The 20,950-nt window shown below is 42.3% G+C and overlaps 1 long non-coding RNA gene across 1 annotated transcript in view; it reads left to right on the top strand.

The window, feature by feature from the left end:
• Positions 1-8,236, top strand: part of LOC135263992 (uncharacterized) — a 138,243-nt gene extending 130,007 nt beyond the window's left edge. The window contains exon 4 of the long non-coding RNA XR_010332577.1: positions 8,220-8,236. This is a non-coding gene — a long non-coding RNA (uncharacterized LOC135263992). The remainder of the gene's footprint in view (positions 1-8,219) is intronic.
• Positions 8,237-20,950: the final 12,714 nt, after the last annotated feature.

Genomic DNA, 20,950 nt, shown 5'->3' with positions numbered 1-20,950 from the left:
CACCGCCCTCTTCTTATCACCTCACAGTTCGCAAGTTGGGCTCACGCACGCGTTAGCCAAGAAGGAAGACGCTTCACGTGCAGCTCACCTGGCTGACATGTTCAACTGGCATAGGTAGGTAATGAAGGCCTCTTAAATCTGGCTGACTTAAACTCTCCTGTTCTGTTCCTGGGTGGCGCTAGAGCCAAGTTTATGTCCCTCAGCACTGGCATTGTCCAGATTCGATGACCATGTGGCCCATCCATGCAAAGAAAAAGTTCCTTGATGATGAGCCACCCAGCAATCCATTAATGTACCTTGTGAAGGTGCTATTTTCACTGGATCTTGTCTGGTTTTCCAAAAAAGAAAAAAAAAAAAAAGTCCAATTTTTCAGTGTGACTTTGTGACATGACGGGCTGCGGAACTGTTTCAAACGAATGGAAGGTTCTGGAAAACCTGTTGAGAGCTGAGGCTGAGACTAAAAAAAAATAATGAAACGAGACTCAGAAAAGCATTGGTTGAGCATCCGCTGCCGAGCAGATTAACACATCGTTGAATTCCTTTTCGGCGAAAAAGCGATGAGAAGGTTTGAGCGTCGGTGTTTGCGTGGGAGCGCGCGTGGGCGTGCGCTCCCTACGAGATAAATAAAGAAGCGAGCAAACGGGAAAGCTTTCTCCGAGACCTCGTCGCGCGGCGCTAACATTAACTCGGAGATGAAGAAGAGCGTGACATGACTCGGGCAACAACGACGGCGCCAGATTGGATTTTTCTTCCCCCCCCCCCCCCGCGGATCTTGTCCGAGAAATGCCTTCAGTGATCCGCCAAAGTCCAAAATCCTGAGCGGGGGTGGGGGAACCGTCTTTGTTTACCGCGGTCTCAAAAACGGCAGGCCCTGTTTATCCTGTGGGAGCACACACGCCGATGACAGAGCTAGTGGCGAACGCGTTCCTCGTGAAAAAAAAAAGAGGCAGTTTTCACAGGAAGTGAGTGGAACAGAAGGCGGGTAGTAAATACATGTTAATTAGTGCATGGATACCATGACACGGTTTGTTCAGTTACACGCTCGGGTTACCGTTGGAATCAGGATTATGATTATGGCTGCGGTAAGGTAAATTGGTAGGGCTATGTAAATGTAATTACCCTAAAGGAGAATTCAATAGCAGATAATTTAAGTTCATAAAGTGTATCATTACCAGAACACTTGTACGGGGGCAATTATGAGAGCATTTTTTAGAATATTTTACATGAGGTAGCAACAAATGGCACTACAACAATAGCAATTTCATAAGCCCATCTTGAGGTAAATAATCATGATTGCTACAAAACAATTTTCACAAATCTTTTTTTTTTACTTCACTAATTGGTGAAGAAAAAGTTTTTTTTATATGCTTGGGAAAATTTTCTCCTCAAATTTGGAATGCCCCAGTTGTAAACATCTACCCCACATACATGCTGCTAACTTCATATGTGATGTCGGCCGAGTTATGAAGTTACACCATTGGTCGGCCGGATCACGTGTGTTAGGTCCAGCCATATACTAGGTTTTGACCTGGTCTTGTTTTCTTTTTATTGGTTTTTGGCTATACACACCTGTGGCAATATCCATTAACTGAGCATAACAGTTTTATCTTCCTTTCAATCTTAGTTATGTGCCACTTTCTAATGAAACCAATCACTTGTGGAGAGGGCAGTTTGTCTGAAGACGTTCGAGGGCTGGTATCAGACAGAATCATGGGTAGAAAATATTTACATCCAAGGGCTGCTGGGCAGGTCATTGAGGGCACTGTCGTAGCGTGTGACTGGGCTCAATGGCGCGGTGTGAGATCGTTCAGCTGCTGGTTGTGGCCTGCAGCCGTACACAGCACTTAATTGTACGTAGTGGCACTCGGGGATGGTCAGAATTATAGACATTGCCCACCAGCCAGCCAGGCACCCACCCATCTGCCTGCACAAGCCACAGGTTTATGTCCTCTAGTTCGACTCTAACAATATCCGTGGAGTTTTACTAGCAGACTGGGGTAGCGCCTGGCATCATGTACTACAGAAGAGACTGTATGCTTGCCTACATTCTGCCAAATGGACAGAGGATGCTGCAGGTATGCTCCTACCCCAGCATGCAATGGGCAAGAGGCAGGAATGCAATACACAGTGTAGGGCACACATACCGTTCACTTACACAGTCGTACGCATGGGCAATTTAGAGTCTCCAATTAGCCTACCTGCAGGTCTTTGGACTGTGGGAGGAAACTGGAGTACCTGGAGGACATGCAAACTCCACACAGAAAGGCCCAGGCCAGGATTCAAACCCAGGACCTTCTTGCTGTGTGACAAGTGCTACCCACTGTACTACTGTGCCAGTCTTAGAAAAATAATTTATTTAAAAAGAATATAGCTTTGCATAATATGCAGTATATGCAATTGTAATTATTACTGAATATTATTGAAGCCCCGAACAGACTATTTTTACCATGTATTTTATTCATGCCCAACAGGGAGAAACATAAAATACGATATAAATTATGGAAGCCACAGTATGGGTGACTGTGCAGTGCAAGGGTTAGGGAAGTGGGTTAAGAACTCAGGGGTTGCAAGTTTAATTCACAGGTGGTGCACTGCTGTTGAACCGTAAAGCAACATACTTAACCTGATTTTTTTTTTTCAGTTCGCATCCAGCTGCATAAATGGGTTGTGTGCATTTTTTTAAAAAGAAAGCTGTATAAGTTGCTCTGAATATGAATACTTGCTAAATATAAATTACAGTATTCTGGGGGGCATCACAGATACTCAAACAACAATAGTACAGAATGAGAATTCCTTTCTTAGCATATGTGGAATATGGTAATGCACATTTCCCTCACTGGGGCAAGAAACTGCAGTGTCACACACATGAAACAAATGTAATCTAATAAATTAATGCATTTTAAGATGAGCTTTGTGGAAAATTTTATTGGTCAGTTGAAGGGGGAGAACTTTTATTTGTACAATTCTCTAAGATTGTGTAGTGGGATGGATGTTTTATTTCATTTCTTTAATGTGTTTTTTGTTGTTGTTGTTGTCGTTGTTGTTGCTCAGTTCTAGCATTCACTGAGAAAACCATTTCCTTCCCTTCATAAATCTGAAAAACAACAAAATAACACCGCCCCCCCCCCCCACTAACTCTGACTCCCCCCTGTGTATTTCCTATCCCTTGAGTCACCATGAAAAATGTGTGTTGGGGGGGAGGAAGGGGAGTGATGGTGGGGAACTAGGAGATATGACAGATGCAATATGCCCAACATGCCCTGTATCAGTTACATTGGGTAGATGAGATATAAACGCTCGCAAAATAGCGGGAATATAAAATAAGTCTCGCGGCAGTCCCCCCGTTTGACTGACAAGGTTCCCGGCGATCAAGATACAATTTATCAGTGTTTCTTGAAAGGGAGAAGAAAAATAATAAAATATATAGAGATTTTTCCATTTCCTTGTTGATTTTTCTTGTGCGTATATCTGTGAATACCTCATATTCAGAGGCTGTCATCGAGACCTGCCAAAAAAACGCCTGCTCTGCTCGACAGATAAGAACAAGTCATTTACACTTCCCTCATAATTCAGAAAGCCTCAGCAGAAACCTGCCCCCAGCTCTTCTGCATGTTTGTTATAAAATGCCTGCGGCAGAAGATTTGGACATTTTATGGCACGGGGGAGACAGGGAGGGTCAAGGACATGTGATCCCGTGATGTCATGACTGGGAGGGGCTTGTGGTGTGGTGGGTTTGTCTTGCTACGGCAAGGGGTGGATGGCTCAGAGAAACAAAAAACAAAAAAACGTTTAATGTTTGGTATATTTTTATTGCATACAAGAGGGATATCTCCAGGCTTATGGCTTGTATGATTAATTAAACATGAAGGAAGTTATAGTGTCTGTTCAGAGCCATAATGGATGCCAGGCCTCTTATTGTTCTAGTTGATGCAGCAGGGCAGTGTAACGGCTTGGGATCTGGGCTTGTAGCTCAAGCAGTCTTGTCTGGGTTCCTGCTGTTTGTACCCTTGAGCAAGGTTCTTAAACTGAAGCACTGAACTGAACTGCTTTGGTAAAAAAATAAAAAATAAAAAATATCCGGCCGTACAAATGGAACCTGTGTACGCCGGTCCGGATAAGAGCGGGCCCTAAACGCTGAAATGTAACCTAACAGCAGAATTTTTTCCTTTCTTTCTTTTTCTTTTTTTGTTGCAGTCTTCCAAAAAAAACGCACGTTTGATAGAAACCGACGGGTGTGATTGAAGAGGCCACCCGAGCCGAACGGAGAGCGCGCAGTCTCGCGCGCGGCGGAACGAAGGTGCGGGCGCCGGCCGCGGCTCCGAACGCCAGAGAGGAGGAGGAGAAGGCGGCAGTAGATTTATCATTGTATCCACCTGTCCCGCGATCCGCTCTCTCGGAGCGAAAAGCGCCCCCCACGCCCGCCCCCCCCCCCGGTTCCGCACCGATCCTATCCGTCACCTTCCGATGGATGTTACAGAGCTGCTCCCCCCCGACGCATAAATCAGATAGGCCCGGGAGAAAGATAACCGGGCGGCAAATGAACATTCAGATGGCTTTAAGTCGGACGCTGCTTATCTTGGGGAAAAACCCGGGCGGCGGGCGTTTCGCCACTTAACGTTCTGTTATTCCGCGGGAATCGCGTTCCGCGAACGGTCGCGCGGATTGATTTATTTTGAGAGGCCGATTCATTTTTTTTTTTTTTTTTTTCCGAAGGACGTTTAGCCGTTGCCATACTGAAATGAAATCAATAAGGAATTAAAAGCTGGTGTTAACGGCAGTGAAGTGGCTGAATGCAGTGGCCACATCAGAAAATTTTGTCTCGGGGTATGTGAATGAATGGACTTCATTGATGACTGGATTTGCGCATATTTTTATAGCCAGAAGCCACGATAAGATTTTTTATTTATTTTTTTGCTAATTCCTAATATCATAGTGAAGTGCATTTTACAGTTTCATCATACAATTATACTATTAATAAAAAAAAACAATACATTTCACAGAAATTCCATCACAATAACCAAGGTGCATAAAATAAATTGGGTGTTTCATTTTAATTTATGAATAAGTATGTTACAACGTGAATAATTTATGCATTAGCAATGGATACACAATTGCTTATCGATCGCTGCATGATAAATATCGCCGACCCATAAGAAAACTCTCCTGATATGTTTGCTGTTGAACGAGGGGGGAAACTCCAAGCGCACACATTCAAAATTAGCTTTGGCTTGTTGCAAGAAATGAGCCATTTCATATTTCATGCTGCAGTAATTTTATTATTCGCCTACCTCGGTCTGGAGGATTTAAAGCACTGAATAATTAGAGATTTTATGGATGATTTTATGAAGAACGCCGGGAGGTTTTCCCTTCTTCCTTCCTTTCTTCGTTGTTTTTTTTTTTTTTTTTTTAGCGTCGTTCGAAACGACACGTGCTCCCTGAGATGTCGCCACCTGCGGACATCGCGCTAAGCGGCGGTGAGCCGCGGTGATGTCACCACCGTGCGCGGATGTCGCGCCTCCCGACCGAGAAGCGAGAGTTAATATTATCTCGGTGTCGAACGTCGCCGGATCTCCCCCGGCTCCCCTCCTGCTGAAGGTGCCCCAGCGATTGGGGGCGACAGCCTGGCTCTCCCTCTCTTTAGCGTAGAGGCAGACGGGTGCCTGGAGATCGTTTAGCATCAGGGGTGGAACATTTCCGGTTCAGAAAATATAAAAAAGTCCCCAGTATTTTTGTTCCAACCACTATTAGTGCAGTTCTTCAGCCGGCAGCTGAGCTGGGTTAATGGGTGGAAGAAACACATGGCAGGACTTTCTGACCACTGGACTATCCACCTCTAGCTAGCATGCCTGGAATTCAGAATTTAAGATGTCGGTTTTTGGTATTTGGTATCTCTTCAGGCTAACTGAAACACTACTGTTCCGCAGGGTTACTCCCAATCTTGGATCACTGCCTAATATCACTTGTACTGTATCTTCATCTTCTACTGCCTTTATGTTATGCTTGTATCTTCATCTAGCACTTCTGTGTTGCACTTGTACAATCATCTTCATGTTGTAGGTCTTTATCTTCTCTCGTAATCATGCCTCACTTCTAGTTTATGACTAGCCCTAACTGACAGCCTATGCTTATTGCGTGAACTAGACTTCATGTTCATGGCTATGGATAACTGATACTTTATGAGAATGTTATCTTATCGGACCTGTGTTCTGTAGTTGTTCCAATGACCTTCGGTATGCACTTATTACTTAGTACTACGTTGCTTTGGATAAAAAGTACTATTTAGTTGGTTGTGTGATGGCAGGTGATCTTCTGGCATCAACCATAATCTGGTTTGGAAAAGACTTAACAGGCTTGACTCCTGCTATCCATTGGTATTTTGCTAAGTGGGTCCCAATGTTTGTCTTGCATTTGTATATCTGTGCAGTTAATATTCATAAGTAAGTAAAATAATAGTTATAAACAGTAACGGTATCATTCATAATGCAGTGAACTCTATGTCTTCACATATGGTTTGACACTGTTAGAATACCAGGCAGAGTATCAGTAGGTGTAATAGACAGACCAATTACTGCACATCCATTTAGCAGAGTGAATCAGACAGATGCTTTGGATGATATGTTATGTCTCCTTTTATCTGACAAATAAATGCCAGTTAGATCACAGTATGCAATCCAACCAGTGTATCAACACACAGTAAACCAGGGTGATTGCTTACTTCTTCTGCAAATAATAATAATAATAATTCTCATTGTCATCATAATCATCATCATTGTCATCATCATCATCAATCATCACCACCATTCAAATATTGTGCTACATTTTATCTGCGTCAAGTTATAAACACAAACGTCAATCCATGCCAATTGGCAACTCTTATAACACGCTTTTTATAAGAACTTACTAATGGACAAAGGAACTTTTTGTGGGTGACCTTGCAATATGAGCAAATCCTGAATCATTTGATTAATCCGGCCATAAAAATGACTTACTGCCAACGTTATTATAGCTAATTCAATTTCGACAGCACCAATGACTCCTGTCTAGAACAAGGAAGACATTATAAAATGTAAGGCCAGAGGTTGTTAGTGTAATGCGAAAGACCATTTAAGGATATCCAGTCACATCCAGTAAAATACCGGGGACTTTCCCCCAACTGGATTGTTGAAATAGTTTTGCCATTTTAACGCAGTTAGCATTGGAGAGTACTTGGCAGCCATCTTGTCAGGCCTCAGGTATAAATGAACTACATTGCACAGGAACGGTGATCTTGTTCAGTCAGCGAAGCCAGAAAGATCCTGCTCTGTAATTATGCAATCAGCCCTGAGGTCAAAGTGTCAAACAACATCAGGAAATGACTCAACTAAATTTTAGAAAGAATTAAAAATAATTAACTGAGGCGAAAGGCATTGGACCAGTAAACTACACTGGCAGAAACCTTGTTTTTTTATTTTGTACAATCATATTACATGAGTTCCATGATTTTGTTTTCTCATATCCATTTACTCTAGATATGAGATGATACTGTGAGACTGCTGATTCATAAGGACAAGAGCGAATCATTATATTTTTTGGTTCTCGTCTACAGAAAAAAAAAACATTGAATTTTGTTATTCTTTAAAAGGCTTGCCAGACACACATACCAGGTCATTTAAAGTGTCAAACAGATACCTTATTATACCTAATTCAATTTATGCATAACCAATGTCCCCTGTCTAGAACAAGTAAGACATTGTGATATGTAGGGCCAGAGATTGTTAGTGTAATGATAAAGACCATTTATGGAACGAGTGACATTCCGGGGGTAAAATATATTGCAGTGACCCCCCGACTACTGGGGTGCGGTAAATTGCTGTCATGTCAAATGACAACACGTAGTGTAAAGAGGTAGATCCGGAGCTCAGCGAAATCGGTGCCGACAAGCGGCTTTTCTCGGAGGACTTCCATTGTAGAAATTGCACTGAAGAAAGAATAAACAATTTTTCACAAAGATCCTGACACTAGAAAGAAAGGGGAAAAGAAATATGTTTAAGTAAATTATGCAGAAATACAATAACATTTGCCAGTGTGCGGGAGACAGTGGGTAATTTCATGGCTCTGAGCAGCCATAATGCTATCAGCACCCTTGTTCCTGCTGCTGGCACAGACATACGACAAAGAGCAAATCTGCTTTCTCTTTATTTGCATTTTTATAACAAGGTGTCATCTCTTTCTCTTCCAAGGATTTCACCTGGTACACAGAGCGCGGATATTTGAAGAGAACGGGACTCGATTACAAGCCAGAATGAACTGAATTTGTTAATGCCCTGACCTGAAAACTAACAGCATTAACCAGGCATAATGCATTTTCCCCCAGATTTCTTGCATATAGTCTTATTGCTTAATACACATCCCATTATTCTTAGCACACAGTAAAATGTCCAGTTTTAATTCAACTTTAACACAGTACATATGAGTCCAGTTGGGACCATATGTACTCTGTATGCGTTTATTTTAACACAAATCATTTTACATGCTGTTTGACGTTACTTTCTCGAATGATGTGTGGGTAAAATAACTAAAGGAAGAGTTTCACACAAACAGCTGTTTGCTTTCTAATGTTGTGCTTTTGTTTCATTATCAAAAGGTGACAACCAGTGTGGTCCAAACATTGCAGTGAAATGTGAACTCACCACATATGGGAGAAACAGCAGTGTGTGGCTTTCATTTTACACCTTGTGAAACAGTGCTGCATTGTATCTGAATTTTTGTCTTTAACTGACAAAGGACAGAGTTTAAATGTAACTGCTCTTTTGATGGGCTCTAGCTCTTAAAGTTGCAATACGTATAAAATCCTGACAGTTCTCATTTGAATAAAACATAATTACAAACCAAACAATACCACTAATACATCATCATGTTTAAAATGTTTTAATAGTACAAGTTTACATATTCTTTAACCAGAAAGGAATATGACTGTAATGTCTTTTCAGGACTTTTAATTTGCTGGGTGGTTTAGCCTACAATGCCACTTAGTTTCAGTCGTGTGTATGCCCCTGTGATCTGGCATCAAATCTTGACTGTACCAGCAGCAGCGATTGGCCAGCCTAATTCAACATGATTCAACATGTGGCGCGTAATTGGTCTCAGAGTCGCTCAGGAAGATTGGTTTGCCTGATTGCGTTCCCCTGACTTGACGTAGGTCATTATACAACAATGATTTTCTCCGAAACTAACGAAAACTGTTTTTGTTTATTGCAATGGTATTGTGCTGAAATCACTGTCATTTTGTTTTAAATTATAAGGAGTTTTATACCTTTATGCTCCCAATGTAGACCGCTGTTCCCAGCTATTTTGGATGATAAAATCATTCAAACTAGCTGGGCACAGCAGTCTACACAAGTCAGAATTGCCTATTCAAACTTCCTGTCTGCGCTTGGCACGGCCATGTTATTTATAAAATTGGTGCATAAAATGTCAGCTTAAACCTTCATAATGTTACGACTTCATAGTGTGTTAATGTAGTATCCAGATGGTGTAGGCCACACGGGTGCCTCTTCCACCTACACAAGAAAACAGATAGCATAACTGTAAACCCTCATGAGAACACTCAGAACATGGAATCATTTGTCTCTATTGTTTTTTTTTGGCCTATGCAGAATTACTCACTTTTTCATATCACTGTGCGGTTTACATGTATGTCAGAAACTTCACACAGCAGTTTTATAACAGCATTATGTAGCTGACCCAGGGTGAAGATTGCATAAATGTACTGTATGTGGGTTAGCTACAAATGGCCACAATAAGAACATGAGATGAATATTATATAAAAAGTATGTCTATGTATTGTATTAATTTAATGAAAGAAACCTTCCCATTTAGACACGCAAACACACACACATACATACATATAGAAGAAGAGAGAATGTGTATATGTGTGTGTGTGTGTGGGAGAGAGAGAGAGAGAGAGATAGATAAAGAGAGAGCTAATGGCTAAATGGTTTCTTGCGTTGCTGACTAAGCAGGATGCTCTGAGTGGCTTTGCCATAGAGATTGTCTGCTATTGTCCGCTACATCTGCGTCTAATTTTCAAAACAAGCCAGGAAACAAACGCTCCGTAAGTTACTGCTGCACTTTACCCTTCCTCTAATTGTCTCTTGAACTCTGGCTGGAAGAGTCTGCTATATGAATAACTCATTTATACATCCCTCGTATTTTGTTTGTAATGTTTTCTCTCGTCTCTTCAAGATGAGGAGCTAAAAGATTCTGCCGGGGCTCTGCTTCTTCTGACCGGGCGCTGCTTGAAGGGCACAGCTTGATTTCATGTTGCCGTGGGAGAAGCTGGAGCCGGCAACAAGGAAGCTTCAGAAACACTATCCCTATCCCACAATCCTCTAGCTTATCAGCAGGCAACTCTGGCCCTCTTCACAAATTCACAAAATGAAATTTAAGATGCATCAAGAAAAAAGCTAAATAACGTCCCACTGCAGTGAAAGGCTATTTTTTACTTCTTATTAATAAAGATGCCGGAGGTGGTGGTGGTGGGGGGGTGGAGGCTGGGGTGGGGGAAGCGTGTAGTGTGTAATTTGTGGATGTTATTTGGTGTTTTGCCAAGCTCAGAACGGAAATGAAAGGGGATACTCCCCGTGCTTGGATACATCATACCTCCAGCCTCACTTCACTCAAATTCATTACGGTTTAATTATTTCATTTTGGGGAGTTATGCGAGATAGGCAACCCAGAAGTTCAAATGTGAGAGCTTTCTTACTCTTGTGTGCCAACAGATGAATTTCCTGTTGACCCATTATGTTGTTCATGGATAGAGAATGCTGAGAAAGCAGACATATTGTTGGTAATAATAAGCACTTGACAGGATACAACAGGAAGAAGATTTGACAACCATTTTTAAAAAAACAGGAAGAACAAAAACAGGCCACGTTGCTTTGTTAAAGGTGATCTGCTGTCTGTATGGTTGCTCTTACAACACTACACTTTTTTTTTTTTTTATAAGCTTCCCATTTTGGCAGTTTAGAAAATATGTTTGGAACTAAAATGTTGTATGAAAAGAAGGGGTTCACCATGCAGTGTATTATGGTGTCTATTCTAATTAAGTGTCTATTCTAATGCACCAATCACATAAGGACTTATTATACATTCATGGGGCGACATAGCTCAGGAGGTAAGAGCGGTTGTCTGGCAGTCGGAGGGTTGCTGGTTCGATCCCCCACCCTGGGCATGTCGAAGTGTCCCTGAGTAAGACACCTAACCCCTAATTGCTCTGGTGAATGCGAGGCATCAATTGTAAAGCGCTTTGGGTAAAAGCGCTGTATAAATGCAGTCCATTTACCATTTACCATTCATATGCCGTTATTACATGCTTATTCATCCACAGTGTAACCTTCAGCCATGAATTGATTAATATTTAATTGTGATATTTATAAATTCACGTCTCAGTGTGGCTGCGTCGGCTGGTTATGCGACACCACTGGAAGCCTTCCTTCCCAGCCGTAAGTCGAAGTGACGGACGCCATTTTCTGATGTTGCTTTGTGTGGAATTAGAATCAGTCACACGCTTTACCATTCACTGAACCTGAGCTCATGCTGTCAAAAATGCAGTTCATGTACACAAAGAAAAGTTTATTGGAAAGCAAGTTAACATACGCCGTTCATAACTCCTTGTCATCTTGCCCTAAGCCAGTGTGAAATGTTAGTCTCTTATCTCCGGTGGCTATTTTCTATTGACTGTAAACCACAGTGATGTTGCTAGAAGCTAAACCTTCTTTCATATTCCTGACAATGAGGAATCACCCCAAGTGTGAGGCGCACTGTTAATAATCAAAGATGAGGGAAAATAGTTATTTGAGAAGGAAATAACAATGTACTAATTTCTCACCAATTTATTTCCATTAACACTTTCTGCCGTGCTGTAATTTTGTTTTTTCCATGTCCTTTTTTAATAGTCAGACAATATCAATAGTCAAACGAAATTAGACAAGTGTGTGAGTAGTGGTGCTTTTCCACTACAGTGTCTACATTATCACAGTGTGTGTGTGTGTTGGGTGTGTGGGTGGGAGGGAGGGAGGGAGGGGGGATTGTCTGTATGTATTCAGGATATTTATTTTGCTTATTGAATTTGTATTAATGCTGTAGTGATGTCATTCGCTGGAATGTAGTTGTTGCCTGCCACTGTTTCCTGTTTGGCCGCCTCCATGGAAACGGCATCTTTCAGCATGTATGAAACTCACAGTAAGGCTTCTGTGAGATAACCTAGGGTTTTATAACAGTAAGGCCTTTCTCTCAAACAAGGCCTTTGAAAAAAAACAGTTCACTGAAGCAAATGCTGTGATTGCTGCTGCTGTTGGTGGGGATGCATGTCTTCGTCAATACAACAAATTGTGTATTTTAAGATACTGAGCTCTTGTCCATGATTCTTGTTTTTTTTTATATCGAGAACAGACATGCACTCTATCTGCTGTAGGTGCTGAACAACAGACAAAGTCAGTTTGTCTTTTCCTCCTCTTTCCTGTCTGCTCAAACCCCTTCTTGGATGGGAGTGGACACACGCGTGGTGCCCACGCAGAGCAGTGTGCCGAAACTAACGCTCGCGGGGTGGGGGTGGGGGGTGCGGGGAGGGGGGGGGGGGGTTGCGTAGATCTTCAGCTACGGCGCTATCCTTTAACACGACGGCTCTGCGTGAGAAAAATCCCCGGAAACACGGTGCTCCCCAATTTCGTCCCACGTTTCCGTGCGCTGGCCTCCGTCAGATGCCCCCGGGGGCCGGGGGGAGGGGAGGGGGGGGTCCACAGCATCCCCCCCGCGCGCGGCCGTCTGATGCGGAGAGAGTAGAGGAGTCCCGCTCCCTTCAGCGTAACGATACCTGACACTGTAATCCCGTAGCGCTAGTGGCGCTAACACGTCGCGCGGTATCTTATGAGGTGGAATAATGGAGTATTCGGCGTTAAACAGCGAGGCTGTCGCAGGTGTCTGGCAGCTATGCTTAGAACGAACCGCACGCTAACCTTTCGACCGCAAACTGCTTTGGAATGCAGTTCCTGTATGCTTGTGATTTTTTTAAAAAAAATTGACTTGAGATTTGTTTGTAATATCTTTCACTGGTCATTCCTCCTTAGTGCACTGAAACAGATACACTGAAACTGATATACCATTATATATAATGTGTATATACCAAGAAATGGTGTACATATGTCACAGTTCAATGTATACACTGTATATCAAGAATATATCAATTTTATGTCACTGGGGGTGGAATTCCTCCATTGCACATGCAAAAACAAGCATGGAAAAGTAGTTCAGCTTTGTTAATGTAATTACCTGTAATTTAATCCAGGCTAAAGAAAACTAGGCACTGTCATTGCCCCAAATCTGTTTAGTTTGTTTTCCTGTTTTGAATCGGACCGGAACACCTTGTTGACCTTCCAGCTTAGTCGAAGATTATTATGTGAGATTGATTGCGTGGGATATTCTAGCTGGAGAGCAACAGAGGACCCAGTTCAAGCAGTCCAGAACAAAAAAGCCCAGTTACACAACATGTAGAAATGCGAAACCTTAAGCCTGCCTAAGAACTGCTTCGGAAGAGGGCATTACGTTTCTCGGAAAACACGGCACAATCTGTTCAGATGTCAGAGGCTTCAAACTGATGCAAGAGTTTGCTTCATCTTGAATATCTCTCCCTGTACACACATTGTAACATGGAGATTTGCTCAGAAGAGAAACAGTGAAATAGCAGCAGACTATGGACACTCACATGACCTCATTGACAAACAGTATGTCCTTTCAACACGGTAGTAGCTCAGTTTTTTTATGTGGTTTGGTCCGTAGCTCCTTGTAATCTGCCGATATTGCATTGCCTCAGATGTCTCGTAATCAGACCCGTGGTCGTGTCGGAATTAATCCTTACGACTCAAAGCCTGGCTGAGAGACGGACGGCTAATTTTAATTGCGAGCTCGCCATTAAGCTGATAAGAGCTCATTATTACAAACACCGCTTTTTTTTGTGATCGCATCCCTGCTCCCTGCCACCGCCCGTTATTGGAACAGAGGCTCTGTCGGGGAGGTCAATGGCGTCCGTTTCCGATTGTGGCCCCAATCAATTACGCCACGCCTGCTCGGGCGAGGCGGATGAGGGCGCGCGAACTTTAAAGTCGACGCGGCTGAAGATGTCGGAGCGCTAGCGGTGAGCGCTAACGGTAGAGCGCGAGTGTTGCATGGACTCTGTGGTTCTGTGAGCCTGTCTCGGACCAAGATAAGCCATCAGCGCATTTACAGAGCCACTGTTGGCTCTGTGCCTCATTCGAGTGCCTTTGATGAGCCTCCAGACTTCTATTCTGAAAACAAATGCGTATTTGCTCATTTGCATGTTGTGTACCTCACCATTCCACCACACATGGGAGTCGGCTTTCTTGACCAAATAATGGATGTTGTAATGTTCATGTGCTGTCAATCAGTCCATATTGTAAACCAATCACATAATTTTGCAGTCCAATTGCAATCCAGTGTTGCAATTTTGCAAGTAAAAACATCATGATTATTGTTGATTAAATCAAAGGGGACCTATTAACATATGAGGTCTTCCTCGATTTTGGGATACACAAAACCTTAATATCCCATCAACTTACACCCTTGACCTCACGCCCATCCCGTTCCAGAATAATGTTCTTCACATTCACATTTTCGATGCACCCCAGTGAAAGAACCCATGAAAGACTACCTCGCATCTCGTCCTCTCCAAAACATCATGTGGAACTGAACGCAGGTTGAACCGCGGTGTCCCATTAATAATGCTCATTTTACATTGTCACTGACAGGTTTATGCGAGTGCATTATCTCGGTCTGTTTTTTGGATGGGAGGTCTGATTATAATTCTCTCTGCACGGCTATAAATCGGGCTAGGATGTGCGGCCTGTCAGGCGGCTGCTGCCGTTACACTGCTTCCACGTCCGCTAATGTGCATCCCAGCTTCAGAACCCCAACTTTATTTACAACTCATTTTATTTAACACTGTCTCTCCGCTGCTAGTAACGTTTCACTCTCCTGTCAGTGTTCCTAAAGACCCTTGTTTTCATATATTGTGTGTGTGCACGTGCGTGTGTGTCTGTATGTGTGTGTGTGTGTGTGTGTGTGCGAGACTGTGTGTGCGTGCATGTGTCTGTTTATTTATTTGTTTGCATTTTTACCATTGTTTCCTGTAATTAAATGACAGAGAGGAAAGGGTACATATTAATTCTCCTACTGTCTTCATAGTTCAAAATAATCTCCATAATCGTCCTCTCCTGTCCTTATGATAGTAATTATATATTAGACATGGCTATGGAACTGGATTCTTATCTGGCATTTTTGCAATTTTGAAATGTGAGACATTGTAAAATGTTTCAGTCTTTAATGTTGATCAATTTGGTCGGTACGTTTGATTATAGATATAATTCATCACTGTCATTCAGCTTACAACATAAACTGGACGGCTTGGAAAGCTTATGGTTAAGAGTGTTGGAAGGGATAGAAGACATCACTTCATATAACCTGTAAAATAAAATGCGATAATACGGATAATTGTTCCAGATTATTCCATAAGCACTTGGTTGTGTTCAGACCTGGTGACAGAGAGGGCCTTGAATCACGCTTCACAAACCGTGCAGTGACCGCTACTGCTCTCTGGATAGCGGGGTAGCGGCCTTATCATCTCGAAAAGACACCCCTCTCCGCAGGAAATGAGCGCTCTAGCACGAGGTGAAGATGATAGGGATCGCTCCTATACCAGCCAGAACCCTTCACAATTTCCTTCTTTCCTCACTTCCTGTACAGTGGGTAATGGAACGGTACACACGACCCCCCCATGTGAGGAAACCGTACCGTGGGATTGCAGATACCGTGAGTGGCAGCCCAGTGTAATTTCCTAAAGCAAACAGCCAGGGAACGGAACACAAAAGTTGACCTACCCTGAAGACTGAATGAATCATAAAGGCTTGCCACTTTCGAACACATTCAGCCCTAAACGGTATCTGATTTCCTATTAAACGTTTACCGTGCCATGTCCATTTGAGGGTACCGTACAATTCCAGTAGAACATGATTCACCTGCCGGTGATATCAGTCAGAAGTTCATCGGGCTTGGTCGTTGTCACTTGACATATCAAATTTGACTTGCAGGTACAGTGTTGTTTCATTGCGAACATGTCTATCTTTGGTTAAAAAATAATAATAATAATTTAAAAAATCTAATTTTAGTTTTGAATCAGATTCGATTGAAACCAGCCCCGAGTCTCGTCTTACGTACACGGGATGTGTTTCTCGGTAGCAGAAGTTGGTAACAAGTTGTCGTTTGTGATCGTACAGTTAATTCGGGTCCAAAGATAGAGCTGGGAGCTGTTTTGAGGTTGGTGGTAGACAGGAGGTTGGGTATAAATAACTTCCGAGCACTCGGCTTATACATCCATGAATAGATGAAGAGGCTTGCGTCGCAATCCGAGTGTGAAAATTCTCAGCCTGTGTGCCACGGATGCGGACTTTTTGCACAGCACGTCACGCACTTTCAAGAGGAACCATACCGGGCGCATTAGCATTTAGCTTTGTTAAAAAAAAAATATGCAGATGTCGTCAAATCCGCTTCATTTCGCTTGTTTGTTTCTTTGTGAATTCATGAAAAAAAAAAGAAATGGCAAAAGCTCTGGGTTTCTGCCAATGTCAAAATGCTTCTACCCTTTGCTCGGTGAGGTTTGTCAGAGCGAGACTGACAAAGCTTTGCCTTGTTTTTTTCTTCCTGAAATCCTCCTGTTTATTCCTTTCAGGATGAGCATTCATGCGAAGCGGGGCCGGTCCTTGGCTTTGGGAGATTAAATGTAAAGCACCTTTCCTTTTCTCCCAGCCTACTTTTGCGCATACATACATACACTAATATAATTACCTGACATCAAATTGAATTGTTTTTGCGGACGCCTATCTCAAAGACGGAAACCAAAGGCTGTCAACAGAAGCTCACAGCAGACGAGACGCCTCGCAAAAAAATAAATAAATTTAAAAAACGCCGTGATTGATTGATTGATTTTGATCGCCGTGCCCCGAGTAGACAGATCCGCCGCCGCCTAGCGTTTTTGGAAAGGCGTCAAGCGACTGTCGCGCGGTGATCCTAAGCCGCCGCCTCCTCGCCTGGTACGCGCTGTCAAGAAGAAGCGGCTTCCTCTCGCGCCTTTTTTAATTTCTCTGCCTTCCGCGAAGGGAAAAAAATAAATAAAATAAAAGCCTGACGTGAATTTGTAAACAACTGTCTTCCCGATTTATGCTCCGGTTCTTTTGACGTAACCCAAGGTGATGTCGATGGGATAGATATTACTTGTGTTTAAAAAAAAAAAAAAAGTTTTCCTGCGTCTGTGAATAAATCAAAAAAGACGAGGGGCCCTCTTTGGCTATGTGCTGCTGGACATTAATAGATCTCCTTCTGTATAGCCAACTGCCCCAATCCCAGCTGCTCGGGTGAGAAAAATGACAAGGCCTCTCTTAAAGAATCAATCCCACGCGTGTTTCGCTAATGTGCAGCCGTACGCGCTCGCTAGTTTTAATTTTTGTCGGGGCCCCGCTGAGGCCTGTATAGATTTGCCAAGAGATTAATTTTCTCTAATCTGTTTACATTATCATAATGGACTATTGGGCCAAAACAGCAATTCCTCACCGGTGGAAGTATTGATTTAGACATATCGTCTGAGCCCCTGAGACACCACTGATGGCAGTGTTCACAAACTAACGGTGAGAAGTTTTCTTTTGTCTAAGACCCATACATATGTACATGTTCATATTAATCCGCATTTTTATATGGGGGAATTTTGGGAAGCACTTCTTTGGAATGCAGCTTGTTTAATTTGTGTGAGGTAAGATAGCCAATAGTGTTTTTTGTAACTTGGCTCAATTTTGACATCAGTACCTTTAATGGTCTAGATTTTCCAAGTTTGAATTAATGGGCTTATAGACAGTACTTTGTATGTGTGAGTAACTTGGCATTTTTGTACGTTGAAATGTATGTGTTTTCTTCATCTTCAGATTTTATATACTGTAAAGGAAACACATTGCAATGCATACAACAGGTGCAAAGGCCCAAACCTTTGGTGAAGTGCAGTGTAAACGGCTGTTCGAATGGCAGGCATTTCAGAATGCCGTTGTTTGCGGAGTGAATGCGTTTCCGAGGTGGAGACGAGGAGAGGCAGATGTTTTGTAAAGAATTTCTTCCGCGACATTGTGCTGGAGGGGACTGTTAGAACACGGAGGTGTGCGTTTGTGTTAAAGCCTTCTGAATTATGTCTGGTTTTTTTTTTCTCCTAAGATGTAAGTTTTGATCTCGAAGTGTAGCCTTTGGATCCAGAGAGTATTCAGCACATACATAACTGGTATGATATAAAATTGCACCTGATTTATGCTTATGTTTGTCAAGTTTTGACACTTTAAACTGTAGATTCTATTTATTGTACCCTTTGAATATTGTCACACAAAACAAGCAAGTTTGAGTCTGTTGCCATGTCGACATTATACATGCTTGGTTGGTCAAATCAAAGCCTGTACTACACATTTTCTCTAGGCATCATTTAAAAGGACTGGAATGCTTATGAGACATTCGGGTTCAGGCTTTTAGAAAAATAATAGGCAGAGTTGCATAGTTTGACATAAAAATGTTTGTAGGCATTTTGGTTACATAAAACAAACATAAAAATTGTGTCTGTTACAGATCAAGACTGAATGAGCTTCCCAAAAGCTAACGATAGAGCTGTTTGTTATTGAGCCCAGAGGTAGATTCTGTTATTTTTAAATGAATTAAATGTTTAAAGGTTTTATAGGGGGGGATACATTGTGGTAAAAAATGTTCCACACTGTTTCAACTGTATTCTCATCATAAAGGTAACCAGCCTATTTCTTGAATAAAAAATAAAATAAAATTATATACTGCAAGAGAAATGTAACAAGTGGCTTATTGTGTTTTTATTAATATTTAATATGTTCATATTTCATATTTTCATTGTGAAATATTAAATACTTTTTTCATAATCTAAAGCTATTCTTTGTTATTGCCTTTCCGAGCCATTATGCTGAAAATGAAGGGAATGCCCATCCTTTTCTTTCTGTGAATTGTCTAGAAAAGGAAATTATAGAGTTAATGATGGATTCAAATAAAAACCCAATTTAATAAATGCATTTTTATATCACAGATGGGTTCATTTAATAAGTGGAGGAAGCTTATTCGCCATTGTACCACTACCGCGTAATTAGGATATAATGATTTTTTTTTTGTTCTAGATGTCTGGAGATGAATGTAGTATGATACTCAGCCAAATGTGGATTCATTATCACCTTGTGGTCATTGGGAGCCAAAATTGTTCTTGTGGTGAAAAGAAAATCCAGCTTGAAAAAATAGAAATGTTTTGAAGTGAGTCTTTAACTTGGACATGATCTTACCTGTAGAATGTGGGTCGGTTTAGTACCTACCGATGTAGGGGGGAGGGGGTGGAAGACAACGCAGTGCCATTCATTCCAAAAAAGTCCAACTGAGAATACAAAATAGTTCTGTAGGCCAAGTCAAAACATTGACTTGTTGAATAACTTGCTAGTCAGCCACCATGAAAATCTAAGGTAATTAAATGATGTAAGGCAGCATAGAACTAGTACGTTGTAGATGGTTTTGCAATATAGATATTGTACTAGAAAGCAGTGAACGTTCTTGTTTTAACGTGTGATCATCATACATTTCTATGGACCTGGGTGCGCTCACAGACACACAAATAAACCTGAAAGACACGTGGCACTCAGATCAAGAAAGTACACAGTAAAATGTACAGTGTTAATTCAACTCTTAACAGTGTTAATTCATTGCCAACAGATAACATTTGGTCCACCAAACGTAATCCGCTGGTGTTGATTTAATACTGTTGAAATTGAATTAACTCTGGGCATTTTTTCCTGTCTGACTCAATCCAAATTCACCCGGGATGTCACATGTCGTGGGTGGGCACTGACGTCAAAAAGCAGACGCCGTGTCTTTTGAATACCTTTCAATAGCTGGGTCGCGTTGAGTTTCCCGAAGGCTTGTGGCCCCTGCATTGTTCTTGAGGGGTATCAAGTGCCAGGACTCCGCTGAAGTGCTCAGATTTTCCCCCAGCAGCAGCAGCAGCTGCAGCAGTATTTCAATAGAACCATATAAATGGGAGAAGCCATTAAGACGATATAATCCATCACGCATTGTGTGGTTTAAATTTAGCTCCATTTTTTGGTCCAGTAATGGACTCACAAGTGTAAAATTAATGGGGCCCCTGATGCTTGCAAAGCCCAAGCCCTACCGTATCTTGTAGGAGATTATTAGTGCCGACCATTTTGATTTAAATGAACCTTAATGAAATGCACATCTGAATTACACACCGTACATATCGACTGCGCCAGCCGTCACCAGCCGAGATCCTGACCCCCCTGGAAAAGCTTTGGGAAGCACTTTGGGATGTTGGTGTATTGGAACCAATGAAATACTCTCAAAAAGTGCAAACCCCGCCTTTCCGGGCATATTGGCAGGCTCAGTTACACCAGGCAAGATCAGTAGAGCACAGATAGAAGTATTTTAATCCGGACGAAGCTGAGGAGAGATGCAGGCTGGAGAAAGGTTTTCTACCCACGCACTTTCTGCCACACAAAACGGCAGAACTGGAGGCTTTTCCGAATGCATTCATTTGCGAGAGCTCACGCTGAGGGTGCACAGACACGCCGAGCGCTCGGCGTGCCCGCCTTCGCCGTGCGATTCCGCCAGTAAATTCACTTCAAGGGTAAGTCCTGACATTGGGCTTCCTTGCGAAAAAAAGAAAAAAAGAAAAAAGTATGCGGTGGTGGTGCTGGTGCTTTTCAATTCTTTTATTATACGGTTGCTTCAAAAGTTCAAACCCCTTGCTATTTTACAACGTCCAATCAATAATTTCGGTGTCACACAAGCCTCCTTGTGT

This window comes from Anguilla rostrata, chromosome 9 (assembly GCF_018555375.3).
Source record: "Anguilla rostrata isolate EN2019 chromosome 9, ASM1855537v3, whole genome shotgun sequence".
Lineage (NCBI taxonomy): Eukaryota > Metazoa > Chordata > Actinopteri > Anguilliformes > Anguillidae > Anguilla > Anguilla rostrata.
This window is presented reverse-complemented; position numbering and strand designations above follow the sequence as displayed.